At 44.8% G+C, this 14736-nt stretch overlaps 1 protein-coding gene across 5 annotated transcripts in view; it reads left to right on the top strand.

Moving 5' to 3' along the window:
• Positions 1 to 14736, top strand: part of RGS6 (regulator of G protein signaling 6) — a 491454-nt gene that overhangs the window by 215394 nt on the left and 261324 nt on the right. The gene's annotated exons all lie outside the window — the stretch shown is intronic.

Below are 14736 nucleotides of genomic sequence, written 5' to 3'. Positions count from 1 at the left end.
CCACAGTGACCATAGAGCCCCGCAGGGGCTGGAGAGAGAGCATCTCTCAACCCCCCAGCTGATGGCCGCCATGGAGGACCCAGCAATTTCGACTTTGCGGCACGCGGATAGTCTACATGGTCCCTACTTCGACGTTGAACGTCGAAGTAGGGCGCTATTCCGATCCCCTCATGAGGTTAGCGACTTCGACGTCTCGCCGCCTAACGTCGAAGTTAACTTCGAAATAGCGCCCGACGCGTGTAGCCGCGACGGGTGCTATTTCGAAGTTAGTGCCGCTACTTCGAAGTAGCGTGCACGTGTAGACACAGCCTTAAAGTGGTAAAAGAAAATACACTGAAAGGCTGGTTTCTTAATGTAGTGTAATAGAAATTCATACAAATATTTCATTTTCCCAAAATTAAACAGCAATTTCTTTTTAAAATAAGAAAAAGTTTGTAGTTTACTAAATTAACATATCACCTATAACAAGCATGTAACATTGTGGGGCCCCAGTCTACGACTGGGGCTATAGTAACATAAATAACTACTCAGGATTAGAAACAAACCTCTCCTACAGGTCAATTATTTCATATTAATCCATTATAAGGGTCTTCCACCTTCCTCTGAAACATTTGGTAATGGCCGTTGTCAGACCTATATGCTAGGCAAGATGGACTCTTGGTCAGATTCAGTGTGATGATTCCTATATGATACACTTTGGAATCTGACCCACTTGTAGGTGGAGGAAGCACTCAGGAGCAGCTCTGAAGAATTTAAACAGGTGTAGCACATTGACTGAGCCCCATCAACAAGCACATTTTAGGTGGGTGAGATCACTTGAAAACATGCTGTATTATTTCCTTTACCAATGTCTAGGGAACAGTTATGGTAGAATGTCATTTAATTTTTGTGTCCCTTGAGTAAAAAAAGTCACACATTTGGCTTGTACGTAAGATACATAATAGTTTATCTGGCAGGGATAAAATCAGATGTGCCCACAGTGCCTTTGAAGGTAGAAAATATATTGCTAAAATTAAATCACTCCCAGACAAGTTTGAATTGATGTTGAGGTCTAACTATAACTCACTGGAGCAAAGAAATTCAGAGGTAAGGCTAAACATCAGATGTTACTTGCTCTCTGTCCATAAGTAGGCTCCTGTGCCCCATTTTGTTTTCCCCTTGTTTGACAGCAGTGTAAGAATGCTATCAGGTTTTTTTGTCTTAAGTGTTTCTAGGTTTCCTGTTTGAAAAGTGTGTCCTAGTGCCGGACGTATAATGTACTTAATAGCACACCATGCCTAAAGGTCATTTTAACTTTGGCTCTTTCCTGTCTCTGTTCTGCATGATGCTGAGCCCTCATGGGAAGGGTTGAATACCCTCACAAAAAGCAGCAGCGGTGGATGACACTGAGCGCCACATCCAGTGCTTGCTGGGATTCTCTGTGAGACCTCTTCCAATCAGTTTCCTAAGAACCTAATTAAACTCTGGATTTCTTCATCTCAGGTACCTTTATTTTGCATATGGCAATGCTAGTCTGAGTACATCAGTCTCAAAGGCAGCGGATGGACAGATGCAAAGTTACCAAAACCCCTCCTCTTGTATATGCATTTGAACATCTCCTTGCATGTACTGTACATTGAATTACACACTCTGAAATTGGCTAGGTTATCCATCAGCACATTCCCAAGACCATGGTAGTTGTAATCATTTGAACCACCGTTAGTGTTAGGCTCAAAATATGGAGTGGTGGTGCCAGGTCAGCAAGATATCCATTGCCTATATAGTGCTGTGTCCAATTTTATGTTGATTCGTTGTTATTTGGGTAAGGGACATCAATTGCTCTGTTTTCCTTTCTACTAAATTAGTGGTGTTGGTGGACCAAGTGGGTATAGATTCAAAGAGATTGGTCACCAGTGATTCCCATTAGGTGTTGTTAATCATGCCCTCTGTGATGTTTTCCTTAATGAGCACTTTTAGCTATAGGGCATAGGTCCCAATCTGAGAGAGTCGGAGAGGTGAGGTTCAGACAAAATCCATCCATGCTCCCATGGCAGGGAAGTATTCATACTGAACAGCTGCGGTAGTCCTCTTTTTCTTGCTCTTTAGTGACTCACTTGGACCTTTTAGTCTTATGGTTGTGTTTTAAAAGCATCTATTTAAAATTTCCCATTGGAGAGGACAGTGCTGCCGAAGTGTACCAGCAACGAAGGGTCCTGTGGCACCTTATAGACTGACAGAAAAGTTTTGAGCATGAGCTTTCATGAGCACAGACTCACTTCGTCAGATGCTGGTCGTGGAATTCTGCAAGGCCAGGTATAAATGTGTGTCTCAAAATAATAACCAGTGGTGCACCAACTGGAAGAAATCTTTCTAACCTGCCTCTGCAGCTCCCCCAGATTTCCAGACTAAAAAATATGGCCACTGTCAAAAATGTTGCATGAAGTTCTAAAGAAAAAGCAGTCAAGTAGCACTTTAAAGACTAGCAAAATAATTTATTAGGTGAGCTTTCGTGGGACAGACCCACTTCTTCAGACCGTAGCCGTATCAGAACAGACTCAATATTTAAGGCACAGAGAACCAAAAACAGTAATCAAGGAGAACAAATCAGAAAAAAATGATCAAGGTGAGCAAATCAGAGAGTATGGGGGGGAAGGTCAAGAATTAGATTAAGCCAAGTATGCAGACGAACCCCTATAGTGACTCATAAAATTCCCATCCCAGTTCAAACCATGTTGAATAGTAACAGAGAGGAAGCCGTGCTAGTCTATACACTATCAAAACAAAAAGCAGTCAAGTAGCACTTTGAAGACTAGCAAAATAGTTTATTAGGTGAGCTTTCGTGGGACAGACCCACTTCTTCAGACCATAGCCAGACCAGAACAGACTCAATATTTAAGACACAGAGAACCAAAAACAGTAAGCAAGGAGGACAAATCAGAAAAAGATAATAAAGGTGAGCAAATCAGAGAGTGGAGGGGTGGGGGGGAAAGATCAAGAATTAGATTGAGTTAAGTATGCAGACGAACCCCTATAGTGACTCAGAAAGTTCACATCCTGATTTAAACCATGTGTTAATGTTCCGAATTTGAATATAAATGTCAATTCGTCCGTTTCCCTTTCTACAAAGGAGGGATAATCTCTTTTCAGTAACACGCATACCTTGAGGTCGTTGACAGAATGGCCCATTCCATTAAAATGTTGACAAACTGGTTTGTGGATCTGGAGTGTTTTAATGTCTGTTTTGTGCCCGTTGACCCTTTGTCTAAGGGAGTTAGAAGTCTGTCCAATATACAAAGCATCTGGGCATTGTTGACACATGATGGCATATATGATGTTAGTAGAGGAGCATGAGAAAGTGCCTGTGATTCTGTGAGTAACCTGGTTAGGTCCAGTGATGGTATTTCCAGAGAAGATATGTGGACAAAGTTGGCAGCGGGCTTTGTTGCAGGGAAAGGTTCCAGGACTGGTGTTCCTGGGGTATAGACTGTGGCTGTTAGTAAGGATCCTCATGAGGTTGTCTGTAGGAGAGAACAGGCATGTCACCCAGGGCCTTCTGGAGTGTAGCATCCTGATTAAGAATAGGTTGTAGGTCTTCAATAATTCGTTGCAGTGGTGTGAGTTGGGGGCTGTAAGTGATGACCAGTGGTGTTCTGTTCTTGGCTTTTTGGGGCCGATCCTGGAGTAGCTGGTTTCTGGGTATGCGTCTGGCCCTGTCGATTTGTTTTTTTTACTTCTCCTGGTGGGTAATTCAGGTTTATGAATATTTGGTAAAGTTCTTGTAGTTTTTGGTCTCTGTCAGTTGGAGCAGAGCAAATGCGATTATACCTAAGAGCTTGACTGTAAACAATGGATCTAGTCACGTGTGCAGGATGGAAACTAGAAGGGTGTAGATAAGTATAGCGATCAGTAGGTTTTCGGTACAGTGTGGTACTGATCAGGCCATCCTTGATTAGTACTGTAGTGTCCAGGAAATGTATCTCTTGCATGTTGTAATCGAGGCATAAGTTGATGGTGGGGTGTAGATTGTTAGTCTCTGTGGAATTTTTCTAGAGCCTCTGTACCATGGGTCCAAATCATAAAGATGTCATCAATGTATCTTAAGTAGAGGAGTGGTGATAGGGGACGAGAGCTGAGGAATCGTTGTTCCAGGTCAGCCAGAAATATATTAGCATATTGTGGGGCCATGTGGGTGCCCATAGCAGTTCCACTAATCTGGAGGTATAAATTGTGCCCAAAATGGAAATGATTGTGCGTCAGAACAAAGTAACAGAGGTCAGACACCAGATTGGCTGTGGTGGCATCAGGGATGGTGTTCCTGATTGCTTGTAATCCGTCTTTAAAGATTGGCCCAAAAAAGCCGAGAACAGAACACCACTGGTCATCACTTACAGCCCCCAACTCACACCACTGCAACGAATTATTAAAGACCTACAACCTATTCTTAATCAGGATGCTACACTCCAGAAGGCCCTGGGTGACATGCCTGTTCTCTCCTACAGACAACCTCATGAGGATCCTTACTAACAGCCACAGTCTATACCCCAGGAACACCAGTCCTGGAACGTTTTCCTGCAACAAAGCCCGCTGCCAGCTTTGTCCACATATCTTCTCTGGAAATACCATCACTGGACCTAACCAGGTTACTCAAAGAATCACGGGCACTTTCTCATGCTCCTCTACTAACATCATATATGCCGTCATGTGTCAACAATGCCCAGATGCTTTGTATATTGGACAGACTTCTAACTCCCTTAGACAAAGGGTCAACGGGCACAAAACAGACATCAAAACACTCCAGATCCACAAACCAGTTAGTCAACATTTTACTGGAATGGTGCATTCTGTCAATGACCTCAAGGTATGTGTGTTACTGAAAAGAAATTATCGCTCTTTTGTAGAAAGGGAAGCGGACGAATTGACATTTATATTCAAATTCAGAGCATTAACACATGGTTTAAATCAGGATGTGAACTTTCTGAGTCACTATAGGGGTTCGTCTGCATACTTAACTCAATCTAATTCTTGATCTTTCCCCCCCACCCCTCCACTCTCTGATTTGCTCACCTTGATTATCTTTTTGTGATTTGTTCTCCTTGCTTACTGTTTTTGGTTCTCTGTGTCTTAAATATTGAGTCTGTTCTGGTCTGGTTATGGTCTGAAGAAGTGGGTCTGTCCCACGAAAGCTCACCTAATAAACTATTTTGCTAGTCTTTAGAGTGCTACTTGACTGCTTTTTGTTTTGATAGTGTATAGACTAGCACGGCTCCTTCTCTGTTACTGGTTAGGTGCAGTGATGATATTTCCAGAGAAGATATGTGGACAAAGCTGGCAGCGGGCTTTGTTGCAAGGAAAGGTTCCAGGACTGGTTCTAAACGACTAAAGAAGATACATGAAGTATAAATTTCTCTTACTTCTGTTTTTTTTTTCTTCAGACATCCACCAGAACTGGTCTTAGGTCCAGGTATTACATGTGAGTCCCCAGGGATTCATTTTGATACTATTTGATGTTGCAAACCCCAATAGGTAATTCTTAGATGACCTTGCAAATGTTAAGACTGATCTGACACCAGTAGCATTTTTGTTACCTCTCCTTGAAGGAAAAAGGGAAAAACACATCACTATGTGCTGCCTCTTTAATAGAATTACAATAGCTTCTGGCACTAGAGCTTTTTTCTGGCCTTACCAAAGTCCTGTCTTTTGTCACTAATGGATCTATCAGTATATTTTTGTTGAAATATAGGTCCTGATTTTTCTCTGATATACACTGATTGAATTCCTATGACATTAGTAGAGATACTCCTGACTTAATACCAGTGAGGAAAATCATGCTTTTAGGACTGAGAGTGGGCTGAATCTGTCTGAACCTTAGGAAAACTCTGCAAATTATTGGAGGTGAAAAACTGGAGTTAATAGTTGCTTGTTACTTCAGACGAATAGCTACAGTGTGAATTATCCCTGTCTACATAGACTATTCTAAAATGTTTGGTTTGTTTTTGGTTCGTTGTACAATATAAAACCATCACATTTGATGTTACCTCACTCATTTAGAAGAGGAAGGAGAAAAGTAAAACTAACAAAACTTCTTCCATGCTTATGATTCTGTACCTACATTCCCAGGCTAGAGCCTATGGCCGGTTTGTTTAAGCAAGGATGGTTAGATAATTTCAAATGGAAATATTGACACATGTTCTGAATAAAACTACATCTGAATCTTTTTTCAAGGGAATAAAGTGTGTGCCTGTTTGTGAGAGAGGGAGAGCAAATGCATATATAGGGTTGGTTTAAAAAGAAACTGGCAACCTTGAAGACTGAAGTTTTCCAGCAATAGGAAAGGTTCACCATCAGCAGTAACAAGTAATGTAAGTTTCATCCTTGATATCCCTCCATTATATCTTAAGTCTAATCAGAGAGGAGCATTTCATTTCTAGGACTGAAAGAAGAGTTCAGTCCGTTTGGTCTGTTCAGGCTGCTCTGCTGTGATGGATTACAAGGGTGCCAAATGAGCGGTGGTAGAGTCTTAGATGTTACACATGTCCACTAGGAACTGGACTGTGGACTAAATCATCTCACATAGCCACTGAACAGAATGGTTTTGGTTTCAGTTGTCGTGGATTACAGTATTGCTCATCACAGTAGTTAATTCCCTGTAGCAGTGTTATATGCATGAATATGTGCACAGTCCAGCGGATTACGTTTGTATGCAGCAGGGCATGCCTTACCATTCCTCTAAAGGGTAGGTCCTTAAGCCATTTTCATAATAGCATTTTTGACCAGCCATTAAGACTGTCTAAGTTTTCTAGTGATGAAATTCATCAGTGGCTTAGTATGTGTCCCTGATTCAAGCAACAGTCGTGTTTAAAATTGCTATTTATCCAATTATTCCTTGCCACTTGGTTTACAGCCAGTGTCAAACTGTATAATGTCCTACTGCCAAATAAGTAGAAAAATCCATCTGCCACTGTTTCTGTTTGCCAAATATAGGGTATTATTATCATATTTGGACTTTTATTTTCTGGTTAGGAGCAATGTTTTGCCTCCCCAGAGGTATGATAATAAATGCATGCATTCGTCAGGGGTACATTGTGAGTTCTGTAATTGTGGCGATGTTTTTGTGTTTACTGGGGTTGTATCTGCTGCCAGGGATAAATAGTTGTTTGATATTATGTTGGCCACTTTATTCAAGAGTAGAACAGCTGCTGCATTTTCACCTTGGGTCCAGTAGTCTCTAACCCCAGCTGTAATATGCATTTTACATAGCTTGTAAAATAGTCTTTGATCAATGAATTACATATTCACATAAGGCCAGTGAGCGGCACATCATCTTCTTCCTCTAAAATGAATTTCTTCCTCAGGAGGGGGAAGAGTGGGAGCTTCATGTCTTACCATGAGGCAAACTGGCAACCAGAATAGGGATGCTCACACAGATGCCCTCCAACAGAGGTGTGGCGAGTCATCACTCAGGCTGCATCTGCACTATGAGATAAATTGGAACTGAAGGCAGTTAGCTTGATATTGCCACGTGGCTGTCTTCACTTTAAATACCATGAGCTCGATTTAGGGAGTACTAATATCCATATTACAATATCGTCATTACAGTATCATTTGATTACAGGACAGTGTGGAAGCACCATGTCTTAAAATCAAATGTATTAGCCTCCAGAGGTGTCCTGTATGCTATGTTGCACGGAGCCCTTCAGCACTCCGCTCTGGCCACTGCTCTCCAGGTGTGCAGGAACCTGAGAAATGTCTTTGTCTCTCTCCTATTAGTGCTGTGAGCACATCTACCCATTACAAATAGGCCCTGCAGGGAGTTCGTGGTTCTGTCGCTACATGTTTTTTTTTTTTTAACTGTGCTGAATGGCGCCAGCCACTGCCCCACTGCACCACGTGGCAACAAGGCCGTTGTGGGGGTCATGCTTGAGTAAGAGGCTGAGAAACTTCTTCTCAGTAGTTTACATTTGCGCGCAAACCCCCCTCACTCTCCCACAGGCACCGCACAGTCAGGGTCTTTCCCGTGTTCAGCCACATCATGTGGGTAACCTCTGACCCAATAAAAGGACGTGCCTGCTGTTTGGTGCTAACCATTCTGCCAGGCAGCACCATCACCTAACTTGCGCGCATTTAAAGCCCCAAGGGTGTGAAAGAATTTTGGGGGCTTGCTGCCCCGCAGCAGGGGAGGTCTCCCCTGTGGCTAAGATAGTAGAGGGGAATACTTCAACTGGCCCCCCACTGAACCCCTCCCCCACGACCCTGGCATGGGACACCTGGTGCTTGCTGTTGCTGGGGAGAAGTCTCCCCCAGTGGCTAAGATATTTGGGGGCTTGCTGCCTCCAGGGGGAAGTCTCCCCTGGCATCTAAGCTAATTGGACGCTTGGGCTGCGTCTACACGTGCACGCTACTTCGAAGTAGCGGCAGTAACTTCGAAATAGCACCCGTCACGTCTACACGTGTTGGGCGCTATTTCGAAGTTGAAATCGACGTTAGGCGGCGAGACGTCGAAGTCACTAACCCCATGAGCGGATGGGAATAGCGCCCTACTTCGACGTTCAACATCGAAGTAGGGACGTGTAGACGATCCGCGTCCCGCAACATCGAAATAGCGGGGTCCTCCATGGCGGCCATCAGCTGGGGGGTTGAGAGATACTCTCTCTCCAGCCCTTGCGGGGCTCTGTGGTCACCGTGGGCAGCAGCCCTTAGCCCAGGGCTTCTGGCTGCTGCTGCTGCAGCTGGGGGTCCGTGCTGCATATACAGGGTCTGCAACTAGTTGTTGGCTCTGTGTATCTTGCACTGTTTAATGAAAGTGTGTCTGGGAGGGGCCCTTTAAGGGAGCGGCTTGCTGTTGAGTCCGCCCCGTGACCCTGTCTGCAGCTGTGCCTGGCTCCCTTATTTCGATGTGTGCTACTTTGGCGTGTAGACGTTCCCTCGCTGTGCCTATTTCGATGTTGGGCTGAGCAACGTCGAAGTTGAACATCGACGTTGCCAGCCCTGGAGGACGTGTAGACGTTATTCATCGAAATAGCCTATTTCGATGTCGCAACATCGAAATAAGCTATTTCGAAGTTGGGTGCACGTGTAGACGTAGCCTTGCTGTCACTGAGGGTGGGGCGTCTCCCCCAACAGCTAAGATAGTTGTGGGGGGCACTACTTCAACTACTTAAACATTTCAACCGACTCTGCAGCTGCAGACTGCAGCACTCTTGTAGTCAAAAAGATTTTATCTGCCATCTGTCTTCGTGTTTTCAGCCCCACCAAAAACACAGGGGGGAGGGCAAGTTGAGATTCCTGTTTCTGTTATAAGCTCAGTGTATGAGATTTCACTGCAATCTCCCGTGTTGGCAGTGTCTGTGTAGTGAAGAGGGAAGTCAAAAATCTTCTTTCCTAGACTTTTGTATCCTCTTTTTTCTAACTTTGAGAATACAGTCAGGGTCCCTGTATTATTTTCAGGGATCGGATGCAATCACAGGAGTGGGGACACTCACTGGATGGCCAGTTGAGAATTCAGCTGCATGAGAAAAAGATTTCTGTAAAGTTTTTGCCATCTCTGTGGATGTTCTATTTTTCTTTCCTTCTAACAGGAAAAAATGGATACTTGCTTAGCACAGGAGAGGAACGAGGAAAATGCAATGAGGGAAGATATCAAAGAGTAGTGACCGTACCCATAATGCTTTGGGGGTGAGGGAACTGTGGGATAGGTTCCCACAATGTGCTTACTGCAACAGTCAATATTTGCCAATAGAGCATGGCAGCAATAAGCTGACTTTGTGAGGCGCATGTGGGGAGTTGAGAATAGTCAAAATCGAATTTATAAATTCCAGAATTACAAAATTGATCATAAGAAATTGGAATTTATCTCATTGTGTAAACGCAGCCTCGGGCATGCAGCCACAGCTCAACTGAACAGACTTACCCTGCCAAAAGAGCCTATAGCGACTCAGCACTCAGGCATGTGGAAGCAACTTGTCCCTAAGATCAGCCTGGGTTTGAAGCTCTGCCACTGAGGTATTTCCGCAACTCTAGCAGAGCTGCAGATGATTCTGTGCAACAGCTCTACCTGCCCAGTAGCCCACCTCCTGTCTCAAAGAGTTTCAGACCCCGAGGTCTCCCAGCTTGTATTCCTGCCTCATCCTGGCTCGAGCCCTGCTGTTCCAGTCTTGTTCTTGCCCTGCTCTGACCCACTCCAGCCTTGCCTCTGATTCCTGACCTTACGACTGTGACCACTCAGCTTCACCATGTGACTTGCACCTGGATTCTGTCTTTGGCACTGATTATGGCTTGTCTCTAGACTCTGATCTTAGTTCTAAGCTTGATCTCTCCCCAGATTTTGATTCCAGCACCACCCTTGGCAGAGGCCAGACCTTACATCTGGCTTTAGAATCACAGAATAATTATAGAATACTAGAACCGGAAGGGACCTAAACTGGTCATCAAGTCGAGTCCTCTGTCCTCACAGCAGGACCGAGCACCATCTATATCCTCCCTGTCAGATATTTATCTAACCTGTTCTTAAATAGCTCCAGTGATGAAGATTCCACAACCACCCTACACAATTTATTCCAGTACTTTTCCACCCTGATAATTAGGTTTAGGAAGTTTTCCTAATATCCAACCTAAACCTCCCTTGCTGCAGTTTAAGCCCCATTGCTTCTTGTCCTCTCATCAGAGGCTAAGGAGAATAACTTTTCTCCCTCCTCCTAAACACCCTTTTAGATACTTGAAAACTACTATCATGTCCCCTCTCAGCCTTCTCCTTTCCAAACTAAACAAACGCAATTTTAATGTTCTCTCATAGGTCATATTTTCTAGGCCTTTAATCATTTGTGTTGCTCTTCTCTGGACCCTCTCTAGTTTCTCCTCAACTTTCCTAAAATGTGGTGCCCAGAACTGGACACAATACTTCATCTGAGAGCTAATGAGAATAGAGTGGAAGAATTGCTTCTCATGTCTTGCTCACAACACTCCTGTTTAATGCATCCCAGAATCATGTTCACTTCTTTTGCAAGTGTCACGCTGCTGACTCATACTTGGGCACGTGATCCACTATGGCCCTGAGATACCTTTCTATAGTACTCCAGCCAAGGGAGTCTCTTCCCATTTTGTATGTGTGAAGAATTTTGACTTCAACATCTGCTATGACCATTAGGCCTGATCATTTGTAGGCAGCACCTTTCAGTTATCTTCTCTGGGAATTTGGGATTAGAGGCGGTTGTCTGCAGTTCGGACCGTGCTCAGACCCACTGACAGGTGACGTACGGGGAGTGGGTCAGGGAAGAGGGCAGTTGCCATGGGTCTGGTGTTTCAAAGGGTCTAGAGCTCCAGTCAGTGCTGTTTGTATGTTGGCAGCAGTGGCAGCCTGAGCTTCAGGCCCCTTTGAAGTACCACGGCCACGCTGTCCCTCGAGTTCCACATGGCTGTGTTGGGAGGGGAAGGGGCCAGCACCGTAATCCTGGCAGCACTAAGGGCTGACTCCCTATGGCCCTGCCCCTTCCAGGGTCATGGAGCCAGGTCCCATTCCCATCTTGCCTATGGCCTGTGGTGGCTGTTGGCCCCATTGAGCGTGCTATGTCATAGGTGTCCATTACATTTTACAAACACATCACAAAATGAAAGCTTTCCAAACTGGAGAGTGTACAGTCTGAGACCAGTCCTGCAAGGTCATCTGCATGGGTCAATTCCAGTACCCACACAAACAACAAGAAGTCTTGTGGCACCTTATAGACTAACAGATATTTTGGAGCATAAGCGTTTGTGGGCAAAGACCCGCTTCATCAGATGCATCAAGTGGGTCTTTGCCCATGAAAGCTTATGCTCCAAAATATCTGTTAGTCTATAAGGTGCCACAAGACTTCTTGTTCTTGAAGCTACAGACTAACACGGCTACCTCTCTGATACTTAGTACCCACAAGATGATTTATATAGCATTGGGCCTTTGATTAAAACAGACACAATGTTAGAAAGGATGGACTAATCAGAGGGAGGTCAATTGATTGCAAGCTAAGGTTATGAAGTTAGTTTGTCCTAATGTGCCCTCATTTTGGTAACTCTGTATCTGTTCTAATCCATTTATATGCCAATATTTAACTCCTATTGTTTGCAGTTATTAAATCATAACTTTCCATTAATTAACAGTCTAGTCCCTTATTTGTAAGTGCAGTGGGAAAACTCTAGGTTAGTTATCCCCAATACCCGTTTTTGGTTTTTCAGTCTTATGTACACATTAACTTAATCAAGCTTGACAGGGAAATTACAGTGACTTTTTCTCATCAGTTGTAGCTAGAAAGAGTCTTTCTCTCAACTAGTCTCATTAAAAGTGGCTGCCGTAAGGCACCAAGCAACCTGACTGTGACCAATTTTAGGTGCAGCAATAAGCCATCAAAAGGAAACTGAGACAGCCTGGGTAATTCTGTCATACAGGAGATTGAAACAGTTGGGCTGGGAGTGTGGCTGCATCTACACCACGAGATATATTCGAATTTAAGGCAGTTAGCTCAATGTCTTCACTTTAAATACCATTAGCTCGATTTAGGGAGTACTAATATTGAGATTAAAAAATCACAGTTCAGGTATAGAGTCAAGCTCAAATTCAGAAGTTTGATTAAAGGCCAGCGTGGAAGTACCATGTCTTACATTGAATTTATTAGCCTCAAGAGGTGTCCCGTATGTATCCCACAATGCCCCTCAGTGCTCCACTTTGGCTGCTGTTCTCCAGTAACAGGAAGACCATGAATTTCCGATTAGGAGCAGCAAGCCTTCGGCTTGTATGAGAGCCTGAGAAATGTCTTTGCTGTTAGCGTTGTGAGTGCATCTACCCATTACAAATAGCCTCTGCAGGGAGTTCATTGCTCTGTTTCTACACTTATTATTTTCTGTGCTGCCTGGCGCCAGCCCTTGCCCCACCGTACCACGTGGCAACAAAGCTGTTGAGGGGGTCGTGCTTGCATAAGAAGCTGAGAAGCTTCTTCTCATCTGCTTATATTTGTGCACAAACCCCCTTCCCTCTCTCACAGACACCACGCAGTCTGGGTCTTTCCCACGCTTTGCCACATCACATGGGTAGCCCCCAGCTCAAAAAAAAGATGTCTGCCGTTCAGTGATGACTATGCTACCAGGCAGCACCATGTCCTAGATTGCGTGCATTTAGGGTACCAAGGGCAGGAAAGGTATTCAGGGGCTTGCAGCCACTGTGGGGAAGTCTCCCCCGGTGGCTAAGATATTCTTAGGCTTGCAGCCACTGATAGGAAGTCTTGCCCTGGTGGCTAAGATACTCGGGAGGACCACTTCAACTGGCTCCCCACTGAGTCCCCCCCCAACACCCATAGCATGGGACCAATGAGGCTTTCTGCCACCATGGGACAGCCTCCCCCAATGACTAAGATAGCCCAGGGGACTACTTCAGCTGCCGCGGACCACAGCACACCCCTCCAAAAATATTATCAGGAGCTTGCTGTCCGTTGCAGACACCTTCTGGTTTTATATTTTGGTTATATTAGCAAAAAGATTTTATCTGCTCTCTGTCTCCATTCTTTGACCCCCTCAGAAACACTGGGTTGTGGGGGGAGGTGCAGCTGAGATTTGTGTGGCCGCGTCTACACTTGCACGCTACTTTGAAGTAGCGGCGCCAACTTCTAAATAGCGCCCGTCACGGCTACACGTGTTGGGCGCTATTTCGAAGTTGAAATCGACGTTAGGTGGCGAGACGTTGAAGTCGCTAACCCCATGAGGGGATGGGAATAGCGCCCTACTTTGAAGTTGAACGTCGAAGTAGGGCACGTTTAGACCATCCGCGTCCTGCAACATTGAAATAGCGGGGTCCGCCATGGCGGCCATCAGCTGAGGGGTTGAGAGACGCTCTCTCTCCAGCCCCTGCGGGGCTCTATGGTCATCATGTGCAGCAGCCCTTAGCCCAGGGCTTCTGACTGCTGCTGCGGCAGCTGGGGATCCATGCTGCATGCACAGGGTCTGCAACCAGTTGTCGGCTCTGTGGATCTTGTGTTGTTTAGTGCAACTGTGTCTGGGAGGGGCCCTTTAAGGGAGCGGCTTGCTGTTGAGTCCGCCCTGTTACCCTGTCTGCAGCTGTTCCTGGCACCCTTATTTCGATGTGTGCTACTTTGGCATGTAGACGTTCCCTCACAGCGCCTATTTCGATGTGGTGCTGCCCAACGTCGAAGTTGAACATTGACATTGCCAGCCCTGGAGGATGTGTAGACGTTATTCATCGAAATAGACTATTTCGATGTCGCTACATCGAAATAAGCTATTTCAATGTAGCATACACGTGTAGACGTAGCCTGTGTGTGTTATAAGTTGTGTAGGATATTTCACTGCCATCACCCGTGTTGGCAGGATCTGTTTAGTGAAGGGGAAAGTCAAAAGTTCTTTTTTCGAAGACTTTTCTATCCTCCTTTGTCTACCTTCAGAACACAGTCCAGGCCCCTGTGTTATTTTCAGGGATCACATGCAATGATGAGAGATGGGACACTCAGGGGCTGGCCAGTTGAGAAGACAGTCTTTGCACAGAAGCCTTATAGTACACTGGAATGCCAAAGACTCTCCCCATCAGCAATTCTGTTTTCTGAAAAACTTTCCTAGCTTCTCTTTCATCAAGTTTCTCGGGGTCCCCCTATTATTTTCAATCAAGTCAAAAGTCTTTTTTCCTTGAATTTGCCATCCTCTTTCTTTAACTTTGAGAATACAGTCTGGGTGCCTATGTTATTTTCAGGGATTGGAATATTTTCAGGGATCAGATGCAATCACAGGATG

The sequence above is a fragment of the Carettochelys insculpta genome, chromosome 6, assembly GCF_033958435.1.
Source record: "Carettochelys insculpta isolate YL-2023 chromosome 6, ASM3395843v1, whole genome shotgun sequence".
Classification (NCBI taxonomy): domain Eukaryota; kingdom Metazoa; phylum Chordata; order Testudines; family Carettochelyidae; genus Carettochelys; species Carettochelys insculpta.
Note: the sequence above shows the minus strand (reverse complement) of the source record. Positions and strands in the feature narration are given on the sequence as shown.